The sequence below is a fragment of the Typopeltis vanoorti genome, chromosome 8, assembly GCF_054136105.1.
Source record: "Typopeltis vanoorti isolate ZY-2024b chromosome 8, IOZ_Tvanoo_1.0, whole genome shotgun sequence".
NCBI lineage: Eukaryota > Metazoa > Arthropoda > Arachnida > Uropygi > Thelyphonidae > Typopeltis > Typopeltis vanoorti.
In genome coordinates, this window is record NC_143556.1 from 7,752,555 (window position 1) to 7,774,533 (window position 21,979).

Consider the following 21,979-nt stretch of genomic DNA (forward strand, 5'->3'; position numbering starts at 1 on the left):
CCAGATTTTTGATACAGATATACAGTCATTCCGATTCAGGTTAGGATGATGGAGTAATGCCTCTACGCTTTCTTTGAATAAACACTCAAATTTATAGCAGGATCTGTGTAAGAGGCGAATTTTTGACCAAAGGATGTTGTGGCTAGTTTCAATCCCATGCTGAGCCAATACAGATTTTCAGGTTTGATGTGATGAATGGAGGATTGATGTTCTTGGATCCTTTTTTCTAGAGAGCGTCCAGTTTGTCCAAAATAGAAGAGATCACAGTTGCAGGAAATTTGATAAACTCCAGGAAGAGACATAGTTGAGCGTTTGTCTTTAGGAGAAGGAAAATGGGAAGATAATTTGTTAATAGGTGAATACGTAGCTGTTAACTCATATTTCTTCAGAATTCTTGAGATAGGTTCTGAAATCCCGGAGATGTATGGAATTGGAACTCGACGTATTGAATCTTTGTTGTTTAGTGGTGGATTATAAGAATCGAGAAGATGTTGTGTACTCTTTTCGGAAAAGCCACTAAGTTTCATGTGTTGTTGGATAGTAGAAAGTTCTTTCTGTAGAAAATTAGAAGAAGAACAATTAGTTTTGGCTGTTCTGATTAGACATTTTATGATTCCTGTTTTTTGACAAGGATGATGGGCTAATTCTTTAAGAATATCTTTAACTGCAAATATGAAGCTCTTTCTTCTAAACAATTCAAGCCCTTCAAAACTCCAGATAATTGGATTGTCAATATATCCGGACGTCCTCTAACTGATAGCGAAACCCTCATCCTGTCAAAAGCGTGATTTTTCTATTGTTCCTAATAAGATACCATATCTAGATTTCCTAGTTAACACTGAATGGAATCTCAATCATCTAACTAGTGATAAAGCTGATGCTCTTCACCTAGAAGTCAATTCTTCTCTACTTAAGGCCAAACTTTCTCTTTCCAACATATCTCTTTCTGAAATGAAATCTTTACAGTGCTTGAGAAAAAATAATCACCTCATTATCACCAAAGCTGACATGGGGAAAGCAACAGTAGTTATGGACTCAGCAAATTACAGAAGAAACTTTCTCTTTTACTTCGAGATCGCTCCACATATCAAGAAATTGATTCTGATCCAACCAACAGACAACTAAAGAAATTAAATTCTCTCCTAGATGAAGAAATCAGTTCAGATAGAGACACAATTCAAAGACTTAAAACTCATTTTGCAAGACCTCCTAGATTTTATGGTCTTCCTAAAATACATAAGATTGACTTTCTTCTTTGTCCAATAGTAGATTTGATTCTCCTACTTACTGTATAGCCAAATATCTAGCTAAATTATTGAAATCTCACATAGGCAACTCTAGTTCCTTTCTTAAAAACTCCTCAGATTTCTTAGAAAAATTGAAAAATATCTCATTGCAACCTACAGATCTTATGGTGAGTTTTGATATAGAATCTTTATATACAATGTACCTCTCAAGGAGACTTTAAAATTACTGGCTGACATCTTTCCAGAAGTCATTATAAAGCTATTCCATTTTGTAATACACTCTGGATATTTCTTATGTCAAAACAAATTTTACAGCCAAGTAGAAGAAATGGCCATGGGAAGTCCTCTCTATCTCTCCTGCTTTAGCCAACTTCTATTTAGAACATCTAGAAAAAGTCCTCTTCTCATCTATTTTCCCTCAACCATCCTTTTGGGTAAGATATATAGATGACATCTTTACTATATGGCCTCACAACAAAGACTCCTTACCTTCTTTTTTAAACAGTATCAATTCCTTACATCATCGTATAAAGTTTACTATGGAAATGGGAAAAAAACAACCAGTTATCATTTTTAGACATTCTCCTCATCCAGTCACCTTCAAATACTCTTACAACTACAGTTTACAGGAAACTAACGTTCACAGGTCGGTATATTCTTAAAGAATCAGCCCATCATCCTTATCAAAAAACAGGAATCATAAAATGCCTAATCAGAAGAGCCAAAACTAATTGTTCTACTTCTAATTTTCTACAGAAAGAACTTTCTACTATCCAACAACACATGAAACTTAGTGGCTTTTCCGAAAAGAGTATACAACATCTTCTCGATTCTTATAATCCACCACTAAACAACAAAGATTCAATATGTTGAGTTCCAATTCCATACACCTCCGGGATTTCAGAACCTATCTCAAGAATTCTGAAGAAATATGAGTTAACAGCTACGTATTCACCTATTAACAAATTATCTTCCCATTTTCCTTCTCCTAAAGACAAACACTCCACTATGTCTCTTCCTGGAGTTTATCAAATTCCCTGCAACTGTGATCTCTCCTATTTTGGACAAACTGGACACTCTCTTGAAAAAAGAATCCAAGAACATCAATCCTCCATTCATCACAACAAACCTGAAAAATCTGGATTTGCTCAGCACGGGATTGAAACTAAGCGCAACATCCTTTGGTCAAAAATTCGCCTCTTACACAGATCCCCCTATAAATTTGAATGTTTATTCAAAGAAAGCGTAGAGGCATTACTCCATCGTCCTAACCTGAATCGGAATGACTGTATATCTGTATCAAAAATCCGGGAAAGTCTAATCAGGATAACTCATTAATTCATATTAATTTTATGTCATTTAATATTATAAATTAATATCTTTATTTCAATCATATCTCTGCTTAATAATATTCCCTTTAATACTTAGTGATATAACATCACGTGGCTTGTTCTATTTTTAAATGATCTATTGTTAGTATTCCACCTTGTATTTTTTAAAACTGTTCTTGTAGTGCCACTGAAGATGGTCTGCAATTTTCAGGCCAAATTATTTGGCTAATTAAATATCTTTCTTGGGTTTATTACGTGCTTATATTAATCAATGTATTCTTCAATAGCCAAGTAATCTTATGGACTACTTTAACAATATGTTTTCTAAACTTTAGCTCTATCTACTACCACCCCTAAATCACTAGCTTCACCATTTCTTGGAGTACAATTCCATTAATGTGGTACAAAACTTGTAATCAATTTAACCCAGGATGCATAACTTTACATTTCTCCACATTAACTGACACCCATACAGACAGCTTATTTAAATCATCCTGCAAGCTCTCCAAATCGTCAATATTCACTATTACTCTACCTAATTTTGCATCATTAGCAAATAACCAAGTATACTCTTTCAGACTATTTGGTGTATCATTTGTGTAAAATTTAAACAGTAGTGGTTGCATAACCGAACCTTGTAGTACACCCCTAGTCACCTGCTTTCGATTGGACTCAGTATATAGTCCTCCTCCTTATATCACTTTTTGATAATGTCAAGCAGCCACCATCTTATTATTATTATTATTAGTGTTATCCTAAGACCCCATCGAGTCAAAAATTCATCTAGGAGATCTTTTTGTCATATACGCAGCTCATCATACCGCACCTTAAACACACTCATATTCTCTGCAGACACCACCATCTCAGGTAAGACATTCTAATCATTCACAATTTCTGCATATAAAAAACTTTCTTCTCACTCTCCTCCTCATCCCCTCGTTACAGCTTCAAAGGATGACCTCTGGATCTCCCCTGATCTCCCACCATTTTCTGTAATATCTCTTCAACACAAGGATTCTATAGGATTAATTCAGATGATATTTTTGAGATCAGGACTGGTGGTGGGAGAACTAGGGGACACCCATGGAAGCAGGGCAAGAGCGTGGTTAGCAGGGGTGTTAGAGCTGGGTTCTTTACTTTTAGAGTGGTAAATGAGTGGAATAAGCTGCCAGAGTCTGTTGTGGGTGCTATGACAGTGAGCGAGTTCAAGGCAAGGTATGATAGATACTGTGAGAATGTTGAACAGCTGTGTGAACATGATGTTTAGGGCCTCCCTCGATGAGTCTAAGGACTCCTGGAGTAGCCCGTGGTAATAATAATAATAATAATAATAATAATAACACTGATCCTATAATAACCTCTTGCTAACTTGTAGATCTCTATCAGACCTCTTCTTCCTATCCACTAGACTCTGTACATTGTGTTTTCTCAACCTTTCCTCATATTTGACATTCTAGAGATCAGAAACTACCTTAGTCTTCTTGTAAGGCCACAACATCTTCTCTACTCATCATAGTTTGTCCTAACTTTGCATCATCTGCAAACAACTGAATATCCCCATTCAAATCTTTGCAAATATCTTTAACATACAAGTTAAACAGCAATGGCCCTAAAACGGACCCCTGAGGCACACCACTAGTGACTTTCTTCCAGGATATTGTTCCCCATGCACAACTTGCTGATACCTATCAGATAGCCAGTTGCTGATCCAATGCACTAATCTAATATCCAACCTCATCTGCTCTAGTGTGAATATCAACTTATCATGTGGTAATCTATCAAAAGCCTTTACAAAATCTAAGTATACTATTGTCTTTCCCTGTCCTCTGTCCAATGAAGCCATCACCTTATGACTTCCCTTTAGCAAATCTATGCTGTCCATCAAGGATAATACCATTGTTGCCAACCCAATATTCTGGATCCTGGTTCTCACCGGCTTCTCCAAGACCTTAACCACAACATCTGACACACAGATAGGCCTATAATTTGATGCTTGAGTTCTATTACCTCCCTTATGAAGAGCCAGAATCTTGCCCTCCTTCCACTCCTTTAAAATTCGACCCAGTGCAAGACTCATATTGAAAAAATATGTCAAGGTAGATGCCAACTCCCTGGCACATTCCTTCGAAATACGTGGAGATATATTATCAAGTCCCACAGCCTTTTTAACATCAACTTTGTTCAATTCCCCACATACCTCTTATCCACATAACCAATGTCATATCCATCCCCATTCCTTCTAATTTGTGTAACAGAGTTCCATGTGGTATTTAATCAAATGCTTCTGCGATGTCCAGCAAAATCATCATGTAGTCATTTCTTTTATCCAACTCAGCAGTTACTCTATTATAAAAAGTTAGTAAACTACTATGGCATGATCTACTCCTCACAAAGCCATGTTGACCCTCATGCAGTATCATATCTTCATTCATCCATTCTTAAATTCTCTTTTTGAGAATTTAAGAATGGGTGTGTATAATTTGCTACTGCAGTCTTAGAACCTCCCTTATCCACGGATATTGTTTTGTCCTCTTTCCACTCCCTTGGAAATCTACTAGAGATAAACAATTTATAATTACATAGGCAAAGTGAATACTATATACAATATTATTTCAAAGCTGAATGTATGCAGAAGTGCAAGCTACGGCAATTCGAGGATGCAGAGGATTGTAATCTCGTAGGCTCTCTGGTGAACTTGCAAAACTGTCATAGTTTCTACAAACATGTGGCTTTGAAATAATATTGGCCTAGTATCCACTTGTAATTTTCATTTACTGAAATTGGGCCTTATGGCTCTTTCTTTTAGTAATGAAGAATTCATAAGTTTTAAATTGCGAATCGTTCTGAGTAACGTAATGAATTCATGTGCTGTCCTGCCTGGGATGTGAATCACCCCTTGTCCAGAGTATCCACCCATTAGTCACTCAGTAGCAATCCAAAAATATTAAATGGAAAATTTCAGAAATAAGTATTCATAAGTTTTAAATTATGTACCGTTCTGAGTAGTTCTCGGTTATCAAATCAACAGTAACCCTTATTTTATTTAATAATGGTCCCAAAGGAAAAGAGTAGTGATGCTGGCAATTTGGATATGCCAAAGAGAAGCTGTGAAGTGCTTCCTTTTAAGTGAAAAAAGGTGAAAGTTATCAACTTCATAAAATAATAATTAAAGAATAACAAAAAAATAAAAAATAAAAAAAACGTATGCTTCGGTTGCTAAGATTCCATTCATGTTCGGATAACTTTTATTACAGTATGTTGTTATAATTGTTATATTTTATAATTAGTTTTTGTTGTTAATCTCTTACTGTGCCTAATTTATAAATTAACTTTATCATAAGTACGTATAGGAAAAACCTAGTGTGTGTATATATATATATATATATATATATATATAGGATTTGGTACTATCTGTGGTTCCAGGTATTCGCAAGGAGTCTTGCAATGTATCTCCTGCAAATAAGGGGGGTAGGGGGGAGCTACTGTAATGTGGTTTCTCTGAAAATTGGATTAATGTATATATGTATTGATTATATCTGATGTATATTAACTAATTATGAGAAACTGGTTAAGGAATGAAATAGGAAAATCATCATAATTAAATTCCTGATATGTAAGTGGTGTACAAGATACTAAGAATTTTACATTACTGCTAACTTCCTATCGAAAATTTGCCTCCAAACTTTTCTTCTGTCAGGATTTCAATACTGATAGATTTTATATTTCAATCTCCTAAAGCATTTCATCTACATTTATCCACCTAAATTTTGATCTTCCTCTGGATCTTACCCAAAAGGAGACCAGTTCTTCACCATTGATTACAGACTATCCTCGTCCTTTAAATATCCAGATAGATACCTACTAACAGGGCATTCAGTCCAGACCTCACCACATGAAGGTGAGGTCTGGACAGTAGATCAGAAATCTCAACCAATTTTCTCTAATCCTTAAAAGCTATGTGGAGTTTTCCTTTCAGTTATTTAGCTTTGATACATAAGTAACCACAAAAATATTAAAATACTAAAAACAAATAGGTAGACAGAGAAGCAAATTAATAAATTTATATGAAATAAGAGAAATTAGCGAAAACACTACCAAAGGAAGTTTTCAAACCAATTTTAACTCAAAGTTCTGAAAGTTGGGTTTGCAAAGAGTTGATCCAAGACCAGAAACCACTTATATGATATTCTGAGGAAAAATTAAGGAAATGAACAGATAGCATGAATGGCAGAAGTGTGTTAAAAAAGAAGATAATAAAAAGTAACTTAACGCTATTCTCATTTAAAAATGTATGAGCAGAGCTTTATTTATGCTTATGGCTACATGAAACTGGTAAGTGAAAAGTACAATCACAATTTCCAGCAACAGTGCTATTGATGATAGAGAAAGAGTTATGTCCATACAAGGTAGAGATGCAAGGGGAAAATGGGGCCAGTGGTTTTGAGGCAGTATGGTGTGAGATAGAGGTGAATAGAATCAAATACTTGGTGGGATGTTGTTATAGACCTGGTAATGTGGATGGTGGTGATAGTGAAATGTATAGTCAAATAAGCCAAGCAAATAAGAAAAGGGTGATCATTATGGGTGATTTTAATTATGGCAATATAGACTGGAATGAAGAGATAGCAACTGGAAGTAAAGAAAATGAGATTCTTGAGTTTTTGAGGGATAACTACCTCAGACAGTATGTAACAGAGGGCACAAGAGGATTAAGGGTCTTGGATTTGGTCATCTCATCGGAGGATGTAATTATCAATGAGGTATCAAATCATCCACCAATTGGTGAAAGTGACCATGAGGTGATTACTTGGGTGGTTGCCAGCAGTGCAAGGACCCCTGTGAAAAAAGGGTATATGTGGAACTACAAGGGGGGTGATTATGAAGAGCTCAGGAGACAGCTTGCAGGTGTAGCATGGAATGAGGAGTTAGCTGGAAAAGAGATCAATGCAGCTTGGGGGATTTTCAAAAAATATTTAGTGGATGCAATGTCTAAATGTATACCACGGGTGAGAAGGTTAAATAAGTTAGGTGTGAGATGGATGAATAAAGAGATTAAGCATGCAATACAGAGAAAAAGGGCATTGTGGAGGCAGCATAAGAGAAGTGGAAGTAACCAATTTCATGAGTTCTACAAAGACCAGGCAAGGAGAGTGACTTGGTTGGTGAGAGTAGCTAAAGAGAGGTATGAACAGCAGTTAGCTAATGAAGCTAAAAAGAATCCTAGGGAGTTCTTTCGATATGTAGCCAGCAAAAGAAAGAATGATTATGGAAGGATGACATTGATTGGAGGAAATGGTATAAAGACAGCTGTTGCAGAATGTGTGGTGGAGATGCTTAATGAGCAGTTCATAAAGATCTTTCAATCTTGTGAATGTGACTTCATGGAGAGATTAAGAGCAGTTGATGATGGGGAGGGGAGACTGACTGTGGGTGAGCGGGAGGTGTTTGGGGAGTTGAGTAAACTAGATGTAAATAAGGCTGTGGGACTTGATAATATATCACCGCGTATTCTGAAGGAATGTGCCAGAGAGTTGACACCTGCCTTGACATATTTTTTTAATACAAGTCTTGCACTTGGTCAAGTCCCTAAAGAGTGGAAGGAGGGCAAGATTGTGCCACTTCATAAAGGAGGTGATCGAACTCAAGCATCAAACTATAGGCCTATCTGTGTGTCGGGTGTTGTGGTTAAGTTGTTGGAGAAGCTTGTGAGAACTAGAATCCAGAGTTGGGTTGACAACAATGGTATAATCTTTGATGGACAGCATGGATTTGCTAAGGGGAGGTCGTGTTTTAGTGGTCTACTTACTTATTACAATAAAGTGACTGCTTCCTTGGACAGAGGAGAAGGATACACAGTAATATACTTGGATTTTGCAAAAGCTTTTGATAGAGTGCCTCATGATAAGTTGACAGTCAAACTAGAGCAGATGGGGTTGGATATTAGATTAGTGCATTGGATTGGAGACTGGCTATCTGATAGGTATCAACAAGTTGTGTATGGGGGTGCAATATCCAGGAAAAGGAAAGTCACTAGTGGAGTGCCTCAGGGATCTGTTTTAGGGCCATTACTATTTAACTTGTATATTAATGATATTGGCAAAGAGTTGGATGGAGATATTCAGTTGTTTGCAGATGATGCAAAGTTGGGACGAACCATAAAGAGTAGTGAAGATGTTGTGGCCTTGCAAGAAGACTTGAATAAATTGGGTGATTGGGCAAGCAAATGGGGATGTGAGTTCAATGTTGCAAAATGTAAGGTTTTAAAATTTGGAAAACAAAGATGGGATGCAGAATTTATGCTTGGTAAGAATATATTGTTGGAAGTAGAGGAAATAAGAGATCTGGGAGTGATAGTGTATAAGGATCTAAAATTTAGGGGTCACATCGCCAAAATTGTGAAGACAACACAAAGACTTCTGGGAATGATGAGGAGGACACTGACGTGTAGAAGTAGGGAGATTCTTGTTCCATTGTATAAGGCTTTGATTAGGCCACACATGGACTATTGTGCCCAGATTTGGTCACCTGGTTTTCAGAAGGATGAAGAGATGTTGGAAAGGGTCCAAAGGCGACTGACTAAGGTGGTTTCTGACCTCTGGAATGTCGAGTATGAGGAAAGATTGAAAAGATGTAATTTGCAGAGACTAGTGGAGAGAAGGAAGAGGGGAGATATGATAGAGACCTACACATTGGTAAGGGGTTGCTATAGGATCAATGGTGGAGAAGTTCTACAGCGAATAGTGGGAGATCAGGGGAGAACCAGAGGTCATCCCTGGAAACTGTATAAAGAGGGTGTGAGTAGGGGAGTGAGAGGCAGGTTTTTTTCGTGCAGAGTTGTGAATGATTGGAATGCCTTGCCTGAGAGTGTGGTGTCTGCAAGGAGTTTGAATGTGTTTAAGACCCGGTATGATGAGATGTGTGTGAGATAAAAGGACCTCCTAGATGAGTCTTTGACTCCATGAGGTCTTGTTTAATAATAATAATAATTATAATAATGATGAAAATCTTAACATATAAAAGTTCATTACATAAAAGGTACAACCAGCTTTCTAAGTCTTTCCTTTTTTTATATATAAATAAAGTAAAAGTAACTTGTCATAATTAAGACAGGGACAATTATTGTCCTGCTGTAACAAGTATGACAAGGCTGCATGTTCTCACAACATTTCACAACATAAATGTAGCTGTATTCTAGGTTTAATTAGAGAGTAGTTGTATCTTGTGTGAGAAAACTTGATCCATTAGAGGAGGCCCATTTCACATTACATCATTATCTTCTAACATGAGGAGGAGTTTTGTTGATACCATGATGAGGACTATGAGAATAACATCTTCGTGGTGAGACGGGACCGTGATCTTCTGTTTCCTCCATAACCACTGCCGCCACCACCATACCAACTACAGGTCAAGGTACAGGCTGGAAAGCCATTAAGGCCTCAAAGTTTATTTAAGGCCTCATCCGTCACTTTGTGAATGTCCTGTAGGCCACCATCATGAAATTTGGGCAGTCTTGGGCAGTCGCACACAATATGAATAATCGTCTGAGCCACGGGAGAACAATCACAATAAGGTAGCGCATCTGCCCTGACTAGTTCTGATCCTGTTTATTGATGACCAAATCTTCCTAGGAAGATCAAAACCAGGCTGCAGAGCACAGGGATCTTATACCAGGAAGCCGTTTGTTGGTAGATTGTTGGACCACTATTCTCTCCATATGTCAAATATTGATGGCAGTGCAGCTGAAGAGAGTTTGTCCATGGACCAGAGAGGCTTTCCAGATTTGAGGCGAAAACTAGGTGGGTTTATGAGAGTCTGATCTAGGGGCAGGAGTGGGTCGCTCATTGCTTTATTAACTTCCTTAATCGAGGCTCGTCTTCTCCGTATGTGTGATGGAGCAATGTTAGATAGAACAGGCAGCCAGGAGAGAGGAGTGCTTCTCACTGTCCCATTAATTGTGCACATGGTAGAGTTTAGCTGGGTGTCTATAATGTTAGTGTGTATACTTCTTTCCCAGATAGGGGCACAATATTCTGTTGCAAAGAATGCGAGGGCTAGTGCAGACGACCTTAGGTCTCCTGCACCGCAACCCCAGGTTGTTCCAGCAAACCTTGAAATGATATTATTTCTGGTTTTAATTTGAGGAAAGGTTAGGAACACAGGTATGTGATATTGGATGGCAAGAACTTAGCTTAGGAGAACAACTTTATGTTGCTTTACAACCACAAATAGTTATTATGATAAACTGGGTTAATAGGTAATTAAACAATAAAAATATATAGAAAAAAAAACTGACTAGTTTCACCATAGGGAACTTGTGGCTTCTATAGATTAAAATGCACACATAAATGACAACCAAAACCTATAAATTAATGTAAAAAGCAGAAAGAAACCATTTTAGCATAAATCCTTTGGAAGGATAATTAACTCATTTACTGAGGCTTGGAGTTTGGAGAGGATGATTTTTTTGGCAATTTTGCCTAAATTTGAGATCAGGCTGATGGGTAGATAGCTTTCGGGTAGGTGTGAATCTTTACCTGGTTTATACACGGACCATATCTGCAACTTTCCAATAGGAGGGGAAGTAGCTGAATCTGAACATGGTGTTGATTATTGTGGTGAGATGTACGATTGCTCTTCGGGGCAGCAGTTTAATTATTTTATTTGTTATGCCATCAGGACCAGGGGCTTTTTTATTCTTTAGCTCCTTTAGGACTTCATAGATTTCTGCTGGTGAGGTGTTTGCAGGTTTGTTGTTGCAGGTGTTGGTGAGTTTAGTGCATGTCTGACATGGTGGTAGATTTTGTAGACATGCTCGATGTCCAAGTTGTCATATGCAACTCTGTTTTTCTAGGTTTTTGTTATCTCTTCAGCTTTTTCTGCATCTGTGTGTACTAGGCTCCTATCAACATTAGTGGGGGAAGAGATTTGTTTTTGTTTCTGAGGCTTCTTAATATCTTTCAGATGGAGTGTTCGCCAGGTGATATAGAGGCTAATTTGGCTTCCCATGTTTCGTTCCTGTAAGGTTTAAGTGCTTTTCTAACTTCACTGTTTAGTTTGTTGAGGATCTTCTTGTCTTCAGGTATAAGTATACTCTGGAACATGGAGTTTTCGTTTACAAAAGATAGAAATGGTAAAATTATGGCACCAGAGGACATGTGGCGCTATAAGCACAAGATATTTTATAATCTCATTGTTTCTATTGACAAGTTGGTGGATATAAGGAAGACAGACTGAAGTGCAATGGATCTCATCTTACCGGAACGTGTGTTGGTAGTCAAGCTTTACTATCAACAATGCAGTAATGCTAATGTCACGCTTCAAGAATTCCGGAGTTTAAAGGATAGGAGAAAAGGTTCAACGACAACAACAAATCTTAAAAAAATGATTATGAAAATAGTGGATCTTTAGCGGTGAACAGAACGCGGGAGCAAACGGATTATTCCTCATATTGATAGAGTTGCAATTGAAGAGTGTACTTACTCCAAGTTTGGTTGAATTTCGTCCAATGCATTTTTCGCTGCATGGCTGTAAACACCTCCTCTCTAGTTATGGCCACTCTGTATATTGCCATACATTAGGAATGAAACCCTGCAATTATGGGACACTATATCAAAGTTGAGAAACCAAGTGTCCAATTAGCCTAATCATGATATTTCATGTGCAAACTTGGATAAGAATTATAATTTTTTGTGAAGTACATCAAGCTGAATTCTATTTCAGTAAATTTTGACTTTTATTAAATACTTCATTCCCTGTCTTTCATAACACAAATGTGAAAGGGAGGGGATTTAGTGTAAATTCTGATGAAAGGTTAGTCGATTGGTAGAGCCTCTGCTACTAATGGTTTGCAAAAGGTTAAGCAAGTTTGAGTGCAGTTAGTAGTTGGAAGGGATTAAATCATTCGATACTCTCCCTCGATGAGTCTTTGGACTCCCTGGAGGTGACATATAATAATAATAATAATAATAATAAAAAGTCATTTGTTTTCTAGCACTGTTTGGAGATGATTAGCTGAAAAATTCAAGTCAAGTATGTGCATCAATCTAATCAGTGATTTCCAAATATTACTTAGGATGAGTCCTTGATTTTTATTGAGTGAGGAACAAGAAAGCACGTTCTCCTCTAGATAAGGCATAAAAGTTTTGTCCTAATCAGTCATGATGTATACTGGAAGAATGGCAAGTCAGACCTGATCTCTTTTTTTCTGTTATAAGCCACATTGCTAAGAAGAAAATAAAAAAGAAGAAACACAGTAGCATTGTAGCTTATAACAAAAGGAAAGATCAAGTCTGGTTTGCCATTATATTTTTCCAGAAACCAATAAATAATAAAAAATTGCTGATAACGTTCGAGTGAAAGTAGAAACATACTAATTACCTGGTTCAAGCAGAATTCCCATAGTTGCTACAGAAAACAGAAGAATGATACCACATCTGTTTCAGTCAAGAATTAAATTAAAGTCTTATATTATACATTCTCATTACTACTCCACAAATCATCTAGTCCTTACTAACAATACACTTACACAACCTCAAGGAATGACATCTTGTTTCAATTTAGTTATGAGTGGATTCATTTCTTTAGGTATAAATCCTGTTTAATAACTTACATATTTCTATTATATCCATTCCAACTCTTGTCGACTCCTCCCAATGCCTGCCAAACAAACTTTGTAATCTACAAACCTTCAGTCCATCTTCATTGGCTACAGTCATGGACCAATTATAATCCTAGTAGCTTGTCTCTGAATCCTCATCATTATTTACACATCTTCAAGAAACTTAGGCAACTAATCCAAGTGGTCATTTGAGGTATTATTTTGTCTATTTGGAATCAGGAAATCTGCTCAATGAATCTGGAATCCTTGGAAATTTGTTCATTCATACCCTCAACAATGATATGTCCTCTGAACTGCAACTCCTTTTCGACCATCACCTGAAAATCACTGGCTTCATTAGTTTCTTGCAGGTGCAATATCGTCAGTATAATACACAGAATGCAATCTCTTCGACACAACCAGTTTGGCACATTGAAGTAGCAACCATTATCCTTTGCCCACTCAAAGCATTTTGCAGTTCCTTCCCTGGTGATTTCCCATAAATCAACCCCAATATCATTAATGCACCAACTGAAAAGTGACCCAAGCCATGCAGTATGCTACTGTCACCTGCCTTTTCTTTCATTCCACTCCACCATGTACTACTCCCTGATGTCTACCTACCAGTCATTCTCTCATCAATGTCACCAGCTTCATGTCCATCCTCACTTGTTTCAACTAAGCTATTGCATCATTCTCAATTAGAAATGTATCCCAAGGTAATTTTGAAGGATTCATATCTTTATAAGCACGAAGTTATGACAGCAGATTTTCATTATACACATATTTTGGTCTCCATTCATTTAGAGAGATTGAAGAGGAGGATAGTACCAACCATTTGTCCATTCATTCCTGATGTTGCTGATTCAATAGTTTCACAAACTGTTAACTTAGATATGGCTTCTAAAGACAGTGCATCACTGGTTTCTCATCATTCTATATCTGGGTTTTACTGCTTGGAAAGAAACAAGGAAATCGTAAGATGAGAAATGAAATGCATGAAGTCTGAGCTGATGAGCATGTATGGTGAGATTAACAGACTGGATATAAGGTTAGTTAATGATGTTAACTCAGATGCAAGAGATAATCAGGTGAATAAAAGGGGGGGGCAGAGAATTTGAAAAAGAGATAATCGAAGGTATGAACGTTTACCTGATGCGCAAGGTTTGGTGACGGACAGAGATGAATGCGGGAGGGGAGGAGAATATAAAAATGATGTGTGTAAGGAACAATAAGTGATCAATATTATATGGGGATTCTATGATAAAAGGTGTTTATGATGTTAACACAACTAAATTGTGTTTTCCTGGAGGCAAAATTAGGAGAGTAAGCAATTTTTAATATGAAAGGATATGAAAGTATTATTAAAGGAATTAGTAGAGAAAGGGAAGAAAGTGAAGATTATTATTATTATTATTGCATGGGCACCTCCATGGAGTCCTAAGACTCATCGTGGGAGGACCAACCTATCAACATAATATCTATCATATAGCCATTCCTTTAACCACCTGAGCTGTTACCCGATTATAAAAAGTTAACAGATTATTAAGGAATGACTGACCATTCACAGAGCCATGCTGATCCTCATATAGTATCATATTCTTATCCACTCATTCCTGAGTTCTCTTTTTGACCAACTTTTCCAGTATACTTTTACCACAACTCCCAAAATACTGATTGATTAATAATTTGTAACCACAGACTTAGATCCTCCTTTATACAGGCTAATTATTTTGCTCTCCTTCTAATCTGTTGGGACTTTGCTAGAGCAGAGACTTAAATTAAACAGCCTAGTCAAAGGCATCGCCAGCTCCCCTGCACACTCTCTTAAAATGCAACCCAATATCCCATCCAATCCCACAGCTATATGAGGGGTGGGGGGGGGCAGGAAAGTTCTGATAAACACCTATAACAAAAAATATATTAACGCAACTGATATAACCACAAGAAAGAACATACTAATAGCAGAGTTATGAAGGTAACATATGTTCTTATATTCTCATATGATCTTTCTTTCTTGTGGTTATATCAGTTGCTTTAATATCTTTTTTTTTGTTATAGATGTTTATCAAAACTTTCCAGTCCACCTCCTATTTGCATTCAGATTCTGCAATATCCCAAGTACCTCCAATTCATTAACCTCTGTTCCCACATCAGTCCCCATCACTTCTGCCATAAGAATATCTACACTTGGATGCTTTACCGTTCCAGAATGGTCACTCAATAGCTCAACAATTTTTGTCTGCCTCTGTTACCTCTCTACCATCTGCATTTATTAAAGTTATCCTACCATAGTCATTCTTCTTTTTTATTATTATTACGGGCGACTCCAGGGAGTCCTTAGACTCGTGAAGGGAGGCCCTAAACATCATGTCCACACAACTATTCGACATTCTTACAGTATCTATCATCCCTTGCCTTGAACTCATTCACTGTCATAGCACCTACAACAGATTCTGGCAGCTTATTCCACCCATTTACCACTCTAAAAGTAAAGAACTTTTAGAGTGGTAAACTCTAACACCCTTGCTAACCACACTCTTGCCCAGCTTCCATAGATATCCCCTAGTTCTCCCACCACCAGTCCTAATCTCAAAAATATCCTCTGAATTAATCTTATAGAAATCCTTTAGCAATTTGAATGTCTCAATCATATCTCCCCTTTTCACCTATCAACTAATTTCTGCAACCCACAAATCTTCATCCTGTTCTCATAAGGTTCATTCCACAGAACTGCTATCATCTTGGTCACTCGCCTCTGGATCCTCTCCACCTCCTCCCCATCATTCTTCCTACTTTCCACATAACAAAAAAAACTCTTTGGGATTTCTGTTTGCCTGTTCAGCTAATTTCTTCTTATGATATGATTTTGCCTTCCTTACCATGCTGATTACCTTTCTTGCCTGATCTTTCTACTGTTCATGAGTTAGCTGGTCACATTTCTCCTTATATACCCTCCACAACATTTTCATTTTTTTTGCAGCTCATGCTTAATGATACTCCTCATCCATCTAACTCTTACCATATTTACCCTCCAGATATCCCTTGATGATTTCTCCATGCACTGTTAAAATCCTTCCATTGCAGATATTTATGCAATGGTACTGCTTTAAGCTGCCACTAAATGTAACACAATCACCTGCCTTATAGTTCCACATATTGATTGATTGATAGTATTTAGCCTTACGGCTGTCTGGGGGGTAGCTATATATGCCACCATCTAGGGAAATGATTATCAGCAAGGTGGTTTCCTGTTGCCTTCCTTGTGTACTATATCCTACGACTGTAGCCTGTGTGTTCACAAGGCTGGTTTGCCTTGTGTTCAAACAAAGACAAACCTTGAACACAAAGGCAAACCAGTTTGCCCTGTGTTCATCCCACAAGCAGGTTTGAATGCAAGGCATTCAAACCTGCTTGTGGGATGAAAATTGCCAGATAAACTGGTAAAAAAAACCCTACTGCCTGCGCCCAAGACCGGCTAACTTGGCTATGGCTGAGAGAGATCCTCAAATTCCTCACGTCTTCGATGGGAATTGAACCTCGGACACTCCTTCCCCAGTCATATCATTGTGAAGTGCAAAGCCACTAGGCTAACCGCATGGACGTTCCACATATACCCGTTCTTAATTGGAATTTTCACACGTTTTGCTATCTCCCAAGTCAAACTCACATGATCACTTTCCCATTGTGGGAGGTCCTTGCTAGGAAACACAGTTTATCATACCACTCCTTAGTTCAAGGAGTGGTATGATAGTGATATGCTCCTTATTGACCGTTCTTGCTCTCACCACTCTATCAGGCAATGCATTCCATGGTTCAACCACCCTCCAAACAAAGAAACCACTCCTCACCTTGCTCACAATTTCCTTTTGCAACTTCTAGAGATGGCCCCTTATCATCGCTCTTTCCCATTGTTCCACCAAGGGAAAGAACTCCCCAGTGTCAACCGTGTAGCTACCCCTCAACAGTTTAAAAGTCTCAATCATATCACCTCTCCTTCTTCTGTCTGCCAAACTCTGCAGTCCACATTCCATCAGCCGATCCTCGTAACTAACATTGTACAGTCCTAAAACCATCTTTGTTATCCACCTGTGTACCCTTTCCACAGTTAATTTATCCCCTTCAAATCCTGGGGACAAAATCTTAGAACAACGGAATCAGTTTTATTCTTGTTAAAATACTCCAAGCACTGTTCAGAGATTTTCATGCAAGTGTGTTTTTTGATCTGCTGTGAGCAAGCGTGGCATCCATCTTGTGCAAAGCTTTTTCATTTGCAATTTTTCATGCAAAATATATCCTACACATTCTTTTGAAATGCGTATAGTCTCAGTAATTTCACGCACTTTGACTTTGCCGGCCATCCAATACCATATTGTGCACTTGATGTGAACGATATGGTATTGAATGACCATATCATGCACATCATGTGGATCTTCTTCGAGGCTGGTATGGCCATGTTTATACTCGGCAGCCCATTGCCCATTTCTTAATGTGAAGGCAAAGAGTGCCTTCACATTAAAAAATGGGCTGCCGAGTATAAACATGGCCATACCAGCCTTGAAGAAGATCCACGTGATGTGCATGATATGGCCATTCAATACCATATCGTTCACATCAAGTGCACAATATGGTATTGGATGGCCGGCAAAGTCAAAGTGCGTGAAATTACTGAGACTATACGCATTTCAAAAGAATGTGTAGGATATATTTTGCATGAAAAATTGCAAATGAAAAAGCTTTGCACAAGATGGATGCCACGCTTGCTCACAGCAGATCAAAAAACACACTTGCATGAAAATCTCTGAACAGTGCTTGGAGTATTTTAACAAGAATAAAACTGATTCTATTGTTCTAAGATTTTGTCCCCAGGATTTCAATTTATTACTTGGATGATGTGAACGATATGGTATTGAATGGCCATATCATGCACATCACGTGGATCTTCTTCGAGGCTGGTATGGCCATGTTTATACTCGGCAGCCCATTTCTTAATGTGAAGGCAAAGAGTGCCCATAAACTTTTATGAACTTCGAATGAATTTCTTTTGGCATTAAACCTTCTTTTACAAAGAATTTTATAACCATACGATACTCAATTTTATCTATTTCAAGAGATACAGATAACTCTTTTGCTTCAGACAGCTGTATAAAACAAATTACTTGATAGAATGACTTGCAATTTCAAATGATGCTTATGAAAGATGTACCAACTTAGAAAAAAAAATCTTGCCGATAGTGTTGCCATCTAAGGTCAAGGCGGAAAATGTTTCAGACCACCCTCGTATTTTGTTCTGTTGGCCTCAATTTCACACAGATTGACACAAAACAACTTTCATATGCCAGACCGACTCTTAATCTTGTTGGCTACAATTCATCTGCTATCACCAGCAGGTACTTGATACCCTATCCTGTCTACTCTACCATCACTGAAAATACTAAATCCATCATATTTTATCCCTGTAGTTATGACATATGCTGTTAGCCATGTCTCACTGATGCTTATAACTTTTGGGAAGGTTGCACTAACCAATGCCAAAAATTCTCCCTCTTATTCGTGATGCCTGTAGCATTAGTACATAGTAACTGTAACATTTCATTAGGCCCCCAACCACATTTAAATTTTAAATTGACTACCATATTCGAATATTGGTGTCTGAGAGACTAGATTCGGCATTTTTTGTTCATTTATACACTCATCTGCATCTGTCCTAATTGCAGATGAAGCTGTGTGATAAATTTCTCCACGGACACCTAATTTTGAATCCATTTATGTGCAATCTATTAGCATTGTATAAATCTTTCCATTCATCAAACTCAGGCCATAGGTCCACTACATCATTCCATCATTCCAACCTGTGTATTGCAGTTTGCTTCTATCATAACATGGCAGTGGACTCACAAACTTCATCCTGTTACTTTTCTTTTTCATTTATTCCAACAACTCTTCGATTATAGGTGTACTGCCACATTTTGATAAGAATGATTTGAATAGAGGCAGAATTATTGCAAAAGAATAAATTCATAGATTGTAGGAGGAATAATGCACAATTCTCTGATTTAAGTGAATTTGAAGGATGAAATGTATTTTATTTGAAGGATGGTGTTTATCTAAATAAATTAGGACTTCAGGAATTGCTGCATAAAGTGTAGTCTAATGTGCAGAAACAGGGAAACTGATTTTGGGGCAGAAACAGGGATTGCTGGAGTAAATGATTCTGGTTGGTTTATCTGTCTTATATGTATGTACACAAATGCTAGAATCAACAAAAGTAAGTGCAATGAATTTGTATCTCTGATAAGTACATCTTGCCCAGATATTACTGGTATCAGTGAAACTTGGTTGACAAAATATGATACAGTTTCAGGAATAGAGTGCAAGGACTATTCTATTTTTAGAGAAGATAGGGAGAACAAACTGGGTAGTGAGGTGTTGTTAATGATAACTGAAGTGTTGCTACTAACTATGTCTGTCAGAAGGACAGTACATTTGAATCTATTTGGTGTGTTGTGTCAGAAATAACTAGCCCACTATCAGTCAGCCATTTGTTTCAGACCCAACATAAGATGGAAATTGACTTACAATAAAAACATGCTTATTCTCTCAAGAGCAGGGGTAAAGAAGTAATAAATAAATTGTAATCAAAAGGTATATCAACTTAATTAGTAATATTGTTGTAAAAGTAGTGCAAATAGTATTCTAGAATCATGCCCAATATGGGAAAATTATGCTAAACAAATCAGAATCGTATGTTAACCAATCAACGGAAGGTCAAATCACTACGTAATAGTCCACAGTGACACAGCAGAAAAACCCGTATAGTCATCTGGTAACTCCTGCCGTAATAGTTCCGTCAAGAGAGGCGTCGAGAAAAGAACATGACATCATTGATACCTGACGAATCAGTGATGATAGCTAAGTGAGTGATGAAGGCAGCGAGAGAGGGCACTCGCGGATGAGATATAAGGAGTGGCGTACACTTTAAACGCTCTCTTGTTCCTGCATTTTTCCCATGTTCCTGTTCAAAGGCCGTGAGGGCTGAGGAAGCTTGTCCCTGGTATCCAGCAACTTTCCGCGTTGCTGTGGGACCCGATGTGCACAAGACGTCCAACAGAACATCGGGAGACCAGCAGACAGAGCCATTGGCGAATCTGCCGCCAATGTGAGGATAGCGAAGGGGATCCTTCGAGAAGAAAGGAAAGAGATAGATAGCGGAGCGACAAGGAAATCTTGCCACGTCCGAAGAAAACCCGGGACCAAAGTTGAGGAACCACTTCACTAAGGAAATAGCCGGTAAAGTGCATATCTTTTACCATATATGTATCAAGTATTGTAGAACCAAAGGAAACAAAAAGAAGGAGAACTTTAAGCATAGCCCTGCTCGACCCATCTAAGTGATCTGTTTTTTTTTTGACTAATCGTCTGTGATAAGATCTTCCTGTGGTAGCTTAAACTTTTGTGTAAGAGAGACACTATAGTAGGACAGTTATGAGATGATTCGTTATATGTGATAAATGTGTGAAGGCACTGCTCTTTATATTGAGCCAAGCAAGAAAGGTGCAACAAAAGCATGCATGGCACGGAAGATTAAATCACATTGTGAGATGAAATTGGCTGAACATTCCACAGTGAGTTCAAAGAAATACTTTCACTATGTTGTGAGTAAAAAGAAAAATGTTTATTATTATTATTGTTATATAACACCCCCAGGAGTGCCAAAGACTCATGGAGGTAGGGCACCTACTTCACAACTCTCCACCAACTACAACTAACTGCAACTACACCAACAACTGTTTACCACCACCACTAGTATTTCCGCAGACAATCACAAACATCCATGTCCATGGCGGGATTCGACCCCGCAGCCTTTTGGCTGGAGAGCAGATAGGCCAACCAGGCCAGCTATGGAAAGCTGTCTTTGAGTTCTACTGGCATGAAGGTAACACAACCAGAAGAAATAGCTGAATTACTGAGTGATTATTTTGTGAAGATTTATCATTAGGATGAAGGTACAACAAGCATCTGATGAGAGAGGTGTGAATATGACCTTTGAAATAGATGAACTAGAGGTGCTTCAGATATGGAACCACATGGAACACCGTTATGCAAATTAGAACAAATGGGGACGGATATGATATTGGTTAACTGGATAAGAGGGTGGCTGCTGGACAGATATCAAAAATGGAGGGGCAGAATTGAGGCGAAAAACAGATGACTAGTGATGTGCCACAAGGTTCAGTGCTGGGACCATTGCTGTTTAATTTATATATAAATATATATTTTGTATATATATTGTATATACATTATATATATTTATATAATTAGATATATATTGATATAAATGATTTATTTGTATATAAATGATATGCTGGGAGTCGTGGCAGTCTCTTGTAATCCAGCTGCTTAGGAGGCTTGGGCTAGTGGATGGTTTGAGAACTGGAGTTCTGTTTCACAATGTTCCTATGTTGATCAGATGTCTGCACTAAGCACGGTGTCAATATGGGGACTTTGAGGGAACTCATAGCCACCAGGTTGCCCAACAAGAAGCGAATCAGCCCAGGGCAGAAACGCAGCAGGTAAAAGCTTCACCGTCGTGCAGTAGTGGGATCGCGTCTGTGAATAGGCATTGAGGAATAGCCAGGACAACATAACCTAACCCAGTTCTTTTTGTTTGGTTAGCAAGGCTGTTAGAGCTAGGTTTTTTACTTGGAGAGTGGTGAACGAGTGGAATAAGCTGCCAGAGTCTGTTGTGGCTGTCAGGACTGTAAACGAGTTCAAGGCGAATTATGATAGATACTGTGTGAATG

The 21,979-nt window shown here is 37.9% G+C and overlaps 1 protein-coding gene and 1 non-coding gene across 2 annotated transcripts in view; one reads left to right on the forward strand and one right to left on the reverse strand.

Annotated features, from left to right (window-relative positions):
* LOC150103708 (O-acyltransferase like protein-like) overlaps positions 1–21,979 on the reverse strand; it is a 151,230-nt gene that overhangs the window by 99,440 nt on the left and 29,811 nt on the right. The gene's annotated exons all lie outside the window — the stretch shown is intronic.
* Positions 21,540–21,839, forward strand: LOC150103709 (signal recognition particle RNA). Its single transcript, XR_016548748.1, has one exon.